Consider the following 10,733-nt stretch of genomic DNA (forward strand, 5'->3'; position numbering starts at 1 on the left):
TCATTGTCAAATCTGATCTCTTGCCGTCATCGTCTGTCACCATAGCAGCAGCTACCATGACAGCAAAATGTTTATCAAAACTAACTGACTTTATTATTGCATGGCATTAGTGTATACTCTGGAACCTTGCTCCAGTGTGACATGTAAGGCTGTATAATTATGATGATCATGCATACTCATGGTACAACACCGAATCCCCAGGGAGCTATTTTGTTTAGATTGAGGTATATTACATATTTATGTGCAATTATAAATGTCACAGGATGGTCAGTAAGGGTTATTGGCACAGAATACTGCAGATGCAGTACCTATAGTTGGGGTTAGAGTAGACAATTTATACTCTTGGTATCAAGACACACGGTAGTGTGTCGAGCGGCCCAAGAAGCCGGCGCGTAACACCCGTGAGTATATTGACAGGAAGAAAGAAAACGCAATTTTCGCACCTCCGTAGCTCTGTGCTGCCTTGATGAAACAAGACGATTTTTGCTGTGGACACTCCCTCCAACTTCAGCACTCCACATTCCAAATTTGAGCGAAATCGCTTCAAGCGTTCCCGAGATATGCGACTTCACAAATTGGCTTAGTTTCTTGGTTTTTTATTTTTCTTCTTATTTTTCTTCCTCTTTTCGCACATTTACAAAAACTGCTATAAAACTCGAACGCCATATCCGATCGCCTTGAAATTTGGCACACAGAAGGGGGGTATAAAGGCGCATCTCTGTACCAACTTTGGCTGGAATACGATAAACAGGCAAAGAGTTATGAGCGATTATTCACGAAAAATAACACCAATATGTTGTCACGCCTACAGGGTAAACCGCGTATGGGAAGAAGCTGAAAATCGGTGGGTGAATAGGTTAACTATTGAACCTCAAACCTTTTGTGGTTTGAAAGAAATCGAGCTAAAAACCAGGAAGATACAACGAAAAAACCAACAGTGTGTAACAATTACGCAATCGAGATTAGCTAATAAAGAAACGACTGCTTGCCACGCCTACCAGATAAACCGCTTGGAGTAATGCTTTGAAAATCGCTGTACAGATGGAGTTATCATCTTAGAAAGGTTCTTCAATGGTATAGAAGAATCAGATTTAAAGCCAAGGAGTTATAACACGAAATCCAACTTGGTGTAGCAAGTGCGAGATCGAGATACTCTAATAGAGCAGTCATCCTAATAGAGCAGTCATCCTAATAGAGCAGTCACCTGAAGATAATTCAAGAGATCAGCTAGAAACAAGTAACCTGTATAGAGATCAGCTAGAAACAAGTCACCCTGTAGAGAGATCAGCCACAAACAATTCACCCTGTAGAGAGATCAGCTAGAAGAAGTTACCTTGTAGGGAATTCATGCAACTATAGAAAGAGATAATTCAGCCAGAAGAAATCACCTTGTAGAGTTCAGCAACAAAGAAACCACAACGTAGAGAGTTCAGCTACAAACAAATCGCCCTGTAGAGAGATCAGCTAGAAGAAGTTGTTACCTTGTAGAGAGCTCAGCTACAAAGAAACCATCATGGAGAGTTCAGCTGCAAACAAATCACCTGTAGAGAGTTCAGCTACAAACAAATCTCCCTGTAGAGAGATCAGCTAGCCTTGTAAAGAGTTCAGCTACAAAGAAACCATTCTGTAAAGAGCTCAGCTGCAAAAAAAATCACCTGTACAGAATTCCACTACAAACAAATCACCCTATAGAAAGATCAGCTAGAAGAAGTTACCTTGTAGAGAGTTCAGTTACAAAGAAACCACCATGTAGAGAATTCATTTACAAACTAGTGACCCTGTAGAGACATCAGCTAGAAGAAGTTACCTTGTAAAGAGTTCAGCTACATAGAAACCATTCTGTGAAGAGCTCAGCTGCAAACAGATCACCTGTACAGAATTCAGCTACAAACAAATCACCCTGTAGAGAGATCAGCTAGAAGAAGTTACCTTGTTGATAGTTCAGCTACAAACAAATCACCCTGTAGAAAGATCAGCTAGAAGAAGTTACCTTGTAGAGAGTTCAGCTACAAAGAAACCACCATGTGGAGAGTTCAGCTGCAAACCAATCTCCCTGTAGAGAGATCAGCTAGAAGAAGTTTCCTTGTAGAGAGTTCAGCCACAAACAAATCACCCTGTAGAAAGATCAGCTAGAAGAAGTTACCTTGTAGAGAGTTCAGATACAAAGAAACCACCATGTAGAAAGTTCAGCTACTAACTAGTGACCTTGTGGAGACATCAGCTAGAAGAAGTTACCTTGTAGAGAGTTCAGCTACAAAGAAACCATTCTGTAAAGAGCTCAGCTGCAAACAGATCACCTGTACAGAATTCAGCTACAAACAAATCACCCTGTAGAGAGATCAGCTAGAAGAAGTTACCTTGTAGAGAGTTCAGTTACAAAGAAACCACCATGTAGAAAGTTCAGCTACAAACTAGTGACCTTGTGGAGACATCAGCTAGAAGAAGCTACCTTGTAGATAGTTCAGCTACAAACAAATCACCCTGTAGAGAGTCAGTTAGAAGAAGTTACCTTGTAGAGAGTTCAGCTACAAAGAAACCATCATAAAGAGAGTTCAGCTGCAAACAAATCTCCCTGTAGAGAGTCAGTTAGAAGAAGTTACCTTGTAGAGAGTTCGGCTACAAAGAAACCATTCTGTAAAGAGCTCAGCTGCAAACAAATCACCTGTACACAATTCAGCTACAAACAAATCACTCTGTAGAGAGATCAGCTAGAAGAAGTTATCTTGTAGATAGTTCAGCTACAAACAAATCACCCTGTAGAGAGATCAGCTAGAAGAAGTTACCTTGTAGAGAGTTCAGCTACAAATTTAAAAAACCATCATGTAGAGAGTTCAGCTGCAAACAAATCACCTGTAGAGAGTTCAGCTACAAAGAAACCACCATGTAGGGAGTTCAGCTAGAAGAAGTTACCTTGTAGAGAGTTCAGCTACAAAGAAACCATCATAAAGAGAGTTCAGCTGCAAACAAATCTCCCTGTAGAGAGTCAGTTAGAAGAAGTTACCTTGTAGAGAGTTCAGCTATAAAGAAACCATTCTGTAAAGAGCTCAGCTGCAAACAAATCACCTGTACAGAATTCAGCTACAAACAAATCACTCTGTAGAGAGATCAGCTAGAAGAAGTTATCTTGTAGATAGTTCAGCTACAAACAAATCACCCTGTAGAGACATCAGTTAGAAGAAGTTACCTTGTAGAGAGTTCAGCTACAAATTTAAAGAAACCATCATGTGGAGAGTTCAGCTGCAAACAAATCACCTGTAGAGAGTTCAGCTACAAAGAAACCACTATGTAGGGAGTTCAGCTAGAAGACGTTACCTTGTAGAGAGTTCAGCTACAAAGAAACCACCATGTAGGGAGTTCAGCTAGAAGAAGTTACCTTCTAGAGAATTCAGCTACAAAGAAACCACCATGAAGAGAGTTCAGCTGCAAACAAATCTCCCTGTAGAGAGTTCAGTTATAAGAAGTTACCTTGTAGAGAGTTCAGCTACAAAGAAACCATTCTGTAAAGTGCTCAGCTGCAAACAAATCACCTGTATAGAATTCAGCTACAAACAAATCACCCTGTAGAGATATCAACTAGAAGAAATTACCTTGTAGAGAGTTCAGCTACAGTACAAAGAAACCACCATGTAGAGAGTTCATCTGCAAAGAAATCACCCTGTAGAAAATTCTGTCACAAACAAATTGCCCTGTAGAAAGATCAGTTAGAAGAAGTTATCTTGTAGAGAGTTCAGCTACAAAGAAACCACCATGTAGAGAGTTCAGCTAGAAGAAATTACCTTGTAGAGAGTTCAGTTACAAAGAAACCATCATCTAGATAGTTCAGCTGCAAACAAATCACCTTTAGAGAGTTCAGCTACAAACAAATCTCCCTATAGAGAGATCAGTTAGAAGAAGTTACCTTTTAGAGAGTTCAGCTACAAAGAAACCATTCTGTAAAGAGCTCAGCAGCAAAAAATCACCTGTACAGAATTCAGCTACAAATAAATCACCCTGTAGAGAAAACAGCTAGAAGAAGTTGCCTTGTTAATAGTTCAGCTACAAACAAATCACCCTGTAGAGAGATCAGCTAGAAGAAGTTACCTTGAAGAGTGTTCAGTTACAAAGAAACCACCATGGACAGTTCTGTAATAAATATATGTATTATATATATAATTTGTACATTTACTGAAATATTTAAGGTACATCTGCTTCATCTTTTCTACTTCCTGTGGTAAAGAAAAAAAGATAGGTTAAAAATGTCCCAAAGCAGGCCATAGGCCGGCTTTGGGGTATACAAATACAAAAAGAAGTGAAATCTAATCCAAAACAGCCAAGCTGTAAGAAAAAGTGTGCGGCCCTCAAAAAGGCTATGGTGAAAAAAGATGTGAAATCCAAGGTGGTGGCCAAGAAATGGCTGTGATGGTAGGTTAATGGTAAAAATTTTAATAACGACAATTCAGGTGAATTTTGTGCCAATTGACCAAGCAGCACCAAAATTCACCTGAATTGTCGTTATTAAAATTTTTACCATTAACCTACCATCACAGCCATTTCTTGGCCGCCACCTTGGATTTCACATCTTTTTTCACCATAGCCTTTTTGAGGGCCGCACACTTTTTTTACAGCTTGGCTGTTTTGGATTAGATAGCTATATACATGACCATAATGATTACAGTATATGCCAAACATAATGGGACACTGCAGATTGTTACTGTTCAGTCACTAGAGAGGGACAAAGGTCAGTAGCAAGGATGGACTTCCCCAACATGCATGCTAGCCAGATCGCTGAATGATAACTAGTTATTATTGGCATGCATGGTTTATTATAGATATTATTTTGTTATTGAGCATAATTATAATACTGCATACCGGTACCATTTAGGCACCAGTCTATTATTCTTGCATAATTTTGAGCATAATAGGTGCCTTGCAGCATCAAGCATAATGCTAGCATAATAGGTAGATTTTGCCATACTGTAAACTCTTATCAGTGAAAAATGCACATTGTGGAAAAAGTTTGACATAACTATTCTAGCTATTTGTAAAGTCTTGATCTTGAGTTGGCCATACCACTGCTTTCCTATGTACTGAAAAGGAAAGTATATATTATAGTGGAATGAGTAATTCTAACCATTGCTAAAGTAACTTAGCAACCGTTGCTAAGCAACCATATTGTTGCTAGCCATGAGGCATATGTCATTATGGTAACACTAGTTGTCAAGTCAGACATTTACTTGTAATAGAAACACACCACATGTACACTATTTTAGCCAATCAAATTAATATTACAGGTTTTTGTCAAGGGACCTTGACAAACAAGTGTAATACTAATTCTATAGGCTAATCGCTTGACGTATTTCAAAATAATACATCAAGGTGCTATTGAGAGTATTATACTGTAACACATTCACTTGTTGGATTAAAAACATAATAGGTTGGTGCCTAGTACCATTATTATACTATTATAGTGATATTAAAAAATCAACCGTCAACTTTCCAATTCACAAAAATATTAATAATTCCTAGGATTATTTTGCGCTTTCAGTAAGTGTCACTTCTTACCTGTCAATGTATTAGGTTGTATTGCAGCAGTTCCACTGATTGTAAATTTCTAAGCATAAATAACTACAATGCAAATTCACTCATAGTGACTTACTTACAGATAAGCAGTACATCAACTCACAGTGTATAATACATGCAGAAGGAAAAAGCTAGTGACACTTTCACCCAGTTGCTGGAGATCTAATAGAGCTAGTACCTATAGCCTTGCCAGCATGACTTTGACTTCATGTATTCAACTATATAATCTGCAATAGGTAATAAGCAGGATAGCCAAAGGTATAGATTTGGGTTGGGCCCATAATAAAGCTAGGAAGCTGGTAGGAGCTACAGGTGCAATTGTATAAAATCAACTTTCATTTGTGTTGGTTTTTAAAAGGGATTAGCTTTTTCCTTACTTTCTCCATCTTTCCACTGTCCATATAGCTAGCTTACTTAAGTTATAAAATTAGAGATTTCCTACTAAAGTTGTGCCATAATATCATACCTTTTCAGATCACACAGGTATTTTATATGCAATTTTGAATGTGTTAGTGTTATTCAGTAGTGTCAAGTCATCTATATAGCTCCACATATGACTCAAAATGGAGCAAAGACTGTCACTGTGAGGTCAAGTTAGATATAAGAAGCTAGCATCATGTTGTCATGGTAACTGCTATCATGGTGATTATTATATGACTGGTAACCCACTAAACCCAGCAGAAGGCCCGGAAGATAGGAACAACACAGTAAACTTCATGCTTTGCATTGACAGATTCACTCACAGTATACCTGTCACATTCACAAACAATGGCATTTTTATTTTCTTACAGACTACAGCTAGACAAATTTACTCATAGTAATATATACTAGTTACTTGTCAGGCAATGTCAGCAACCACCTTAACTTTGCACTACCAGGAGCTTGGCACTTATAAGTTCTAGCTTGACACTGTCAATGTTGAGTAAATTCCCCTTAATACACAACATCACAACTATAATGTCACTGTGAGTTGTAGTGTTTTATTGCTCATGTAGAGTTGAAGATGGCCATTCTTGCTGCCACATCTACTTACAATGACTGAACATAGAATTTAAAAGTCTGTGTACCATACACAATTTATATTTGTGGCATACACCATATATACTATGATTGCTATCTACAGTTTCTCTGAGTTCTTTATATTACAATGGAATTTGTTAATCAGGACATTTGAAAATAAGGACACCTGTGTAATCTGGAGGACACCTTGATAATCACGCCACTTTTGGTTGATCCCAAGGTGTCCTTAATATACAGGTTTCACTGTAAATATACGAAAAATATTTTTAAATAGTTTTGTGATGGTTTAAAAAAAGCAGTGATTTTGCATATTGAGTATCATATAAATTATAATATGCAGTGATATAATAGGGCTGTAGGCATACAGTGATATGGTAGATAGTATACAGTGAAACCTGTATATTAAGGACACCTTGGGACCAACCAAAAGTGTCCTGATTATCAAGGTGTCCTGATTATCAAGGTGTCTTCATTTTCCAGGTCAGTTTACATGCTAAGGGATACTTTAATTTGGGACTATTACCAAGTGTCTTTTCCAGGTCAGTTTACATGCTAAGGGATACTTTGGGACCATTACCAAGTGTCCAGATTACGCAGCTAGGTGTCCTTATTATCAAGTGTCCAGATTAACAGTTTCCACTTTAACGGTGTTGCCCCAAAATTAGTCAAATCGTGCACTTTTTCATAGAACATGCACTTTTTAATGAAAGCATGAAACTTTCCATATAAATAGTATTCCTCATGACATGTATTTTTGATATAGTGCCATCGCAGATTTGACCTTTGGTGACCTTTTATGGCCATTTTTGCCCAAAACTTTTATCATTTCTGTCTTTATCTCCCTAAGGTATTAATTGACATGTTAAAACATGGTACGATAATAAAGGTCTTCTTGAATGTAATGACTTGGTTTTTATTTGAAGTTAATAAGTAATTCCGTTTCAAAGTTATGATGGCTTTAAGCTGCAAAATTCTACTGAGTTTACCTACCCTTGGGGTGTAAATTACCCATGGGGAGGTAAAATATCTCAATATTCATGAGTAATATAAATGATCATAACTCTGGAATGAAACCATCTATTAACTTCAAATATAAACTAGGTTGTTTCGTTCAATTATTGTGGTACCTGTTGTAATGAGTTAACTAATGCCTCAGTGAGATAAAGACAGATTTCTGGGCAAAAATGGCCATAAAGGTCACCAAAGGTTAAATCTGTCAAATCCATATAATAATGGTGACTGATCAAAGGTTAAATCTATATCAAAAAATTATGTCATGAGGAGTACTACTTATGTGGAAAGTTTCATGCTTTTACGAAAAAGTGCATGATTTTTGCGCTGCTAGCTATACTATTTTACCAAGTTAACAACAAAATAAAATTTTTGACTGGAATGAGTAGGGACCCGCCGATTATGCTCATTATTTCACCTATTATGCTATGCTGCACTGCTCAAAATTTTGCCTATTATGCTTAAATTAATGCTCAATATTTACCTATTATGCTCAAATTATGCTCAATATTTATACCTCAATTCCCATGTTTTTCTAGTAAATTTGCACTTTATGGGAAAACAGTAAGTTTCTGAAAATGCATGTCACAGAAAAGATCGATATACTCTAATAGAACAGTCAGATGTCTGCATTAGAGTATATCGATCTTTTTCTGTGATATGTACTTAGTAAGCAAGAATTTATGGTAATGCACAAGTGTTGCACAAGTGGTAGCCACCGACTTATCTGCACCTTCATAGCGGCCAGCTTGCATATTGATTAAACACAAACTACTGAAACATGTAATGAGTACATAGCAATATACACATTAACAAAATTAATATTGAAAGGTTCCTTGGAAATTGATCATATATTATTATTACGTAAACACACTTGTATAATACAAACAATAGGATGCAATGTAGTTACAAAGTGTTGGTTTGTCTATATCACTCTGCACAGATCATATCAAGATGTTTAGCTAGCTGTTATTAGCTGTGTTGTGCTTTTATGATAATTGCTACCATGGTGATGATGTTTGACAGCAGGTGATCTCTAAGCCCAGCAGAAGTTGGGTGTGGTTGGCACATTTCACAATTGTTTTGTTGTAATAATCATATAGTGTGTTGTTGACAAGTTCTTTGAGAAATAGGACATGCAGGAAATGGATCAAGTCCTCAATTTGCAAGCAATGCTTTTCTAGTCCTTTATTCGAGTTAACTTTGGGAAGCTTCACTGATAACACACCTACCATTAACTGGAGGTTTTTAGTTCATCCTATAAGAATGTATAAACTTTAGCTTGTATATATTGGTTTCTACACATTTTTACTTTTGAGCTAGACACCTTTTTACCTAATGAGGACATCCTCTGCACATGCATTGTATATAGCACAAATGAGCAAATGATTGTTGGTCCCAAAGTGTTCAATAAAGGTTCCACTGTACTAGGTAAGGCTAAATTGCTTAAGATGCAAGTGGACCAGCCTCATATTATAGATGGTCTGTCTACTGTTGTATACATGTATATACCCATACAGTTGTGCTTTGTGCTGACATACTGGGAATCACTGTGTTTAGTGTGACTGTATGCATCTGTAAGTCATGTCAGGAGCTACAGTTTATTATGCATTCTGTTTCCTTTCTAACAGATTTCATACAGTTGTTTCATTATTATTTGTGCCTTCAGTTTTAGCCAGCAAAGACATTCATCACATATAACTAGTGTACCACTGCGATGAGGGTACCTTTCCATCATTCAATTATTACCACATAGAAAGAATCAAAGGATAGAGTTTTATGCAGGTATCTTTCCACCATATATGCATCCTATTATTTATACTTACAAAGCATAAAGCCTTAGCACTTGGCGCGCTGCGCGCTCCAAACGCTAAAGTTTTATGCTTTGTAGTTTAGGGAAATTGGATTTCGCCAAATCCAATTTTCCAAAGTTCAGCTGTTAAGCTGAATGGCCTGCCTTTTGTGGCCTCCAAGCGTTAATTGTTCCACTAATCGAAGCCACTACGTGTAGCAGACTACACTGCTCTCAGTGGCTATCAGACGAATGTTTCTATACACCATCACGATCTTTTAACAGTAGCCCGCTATAGCCATAGGCCCTCTATAATCCATTGTATAGCTAGTTACCCTCATCTACACAAGAGCTAATAGGGCCTCCACTCACATGACAGTAGCAATCAATCCATCTTTTAGGTAATGAGAGTTCATGGGGCTTCCCTTGTACATGTAGCTATATGTCACAGGCTTTGCAGAGTAAAGCTAGCTAGCTTGATATGCTAGCTATAGGCATCAGCATAACTTGTACAACATCTCCTATTCAGCCTCCAGACAACAGGCCCCAGAGGGGATCCCAGAACAGCCAGTGTTCAGTCATGGTAATCATCATTCTGACTAAACCTTATAATCAGTGGCCCATCTAGGGGATGGGGGACACTTCCTTCCCTTTTTCTTCCATAAAAAAATTCACAAAAGATCGATATACTCTAATAGAGCAGTCAGTAAAAGATTGTAGTAAAGGATTGTAGTATTCTTATCTATGGTCACACTGTGTAATCATCAATATCATAGACAGTAACTATGTCACTATCAAGTACTCCAGATCTCCACACTTTTTGTTTCTTACTTACTGTCAATGGTTTGATTTATTTTTACAGGCTGGATTAGTTGCCGTTGCCACCATTCCCAAGCGCAATGTGTTACAGTGCTGGACAGCTGGAAATACCACCAATCAAACAAGCTAAGGCCACCAGACTCAAGTGACATACAGGGGCGGATCCAGAGTTTCGAAAGAGGGGGGGGGCACCTTTCTGAAAAACAGTTGAAGACCAAAAAACTTGCTGAAAACCAGTTGAAGACCAAAAAAAAAAAAAAAAAAAGGTCACAACAATAATAGCTAGTTATCCTTACCAACTATATCACGTCTGTTATGTAAAATAAAATCCTATTTGTAGCTTCATAGGTAAGCTACACTGCCTCATGAACATTGTGACTGCTTTATTAGAGTACTTGACTGCTCTATTAGAGTATCTCGATCTTGTATGCAATTTCTTGAAGAGGGGGGGGGGGGCATTTGCCCCAAATGCCCCATCCTGGATCCGCCACTGACATAGGCGAGATCAATATCAAGACCCTATATAACCCCT

This window comes from Dysidea avara, chromosome 3, assembly GCF_963678975.1.
Source record: "Dysidea avara chromosome 3, odDysAvar1.4, whole genome shotgun sequence".
Taxonomy (NCBI): Eukaryota; Metazoa; Porifera; class Demospongiae; order Dictyoceratida; family Dysideidae; genus Dysidea; species Dysidea avara.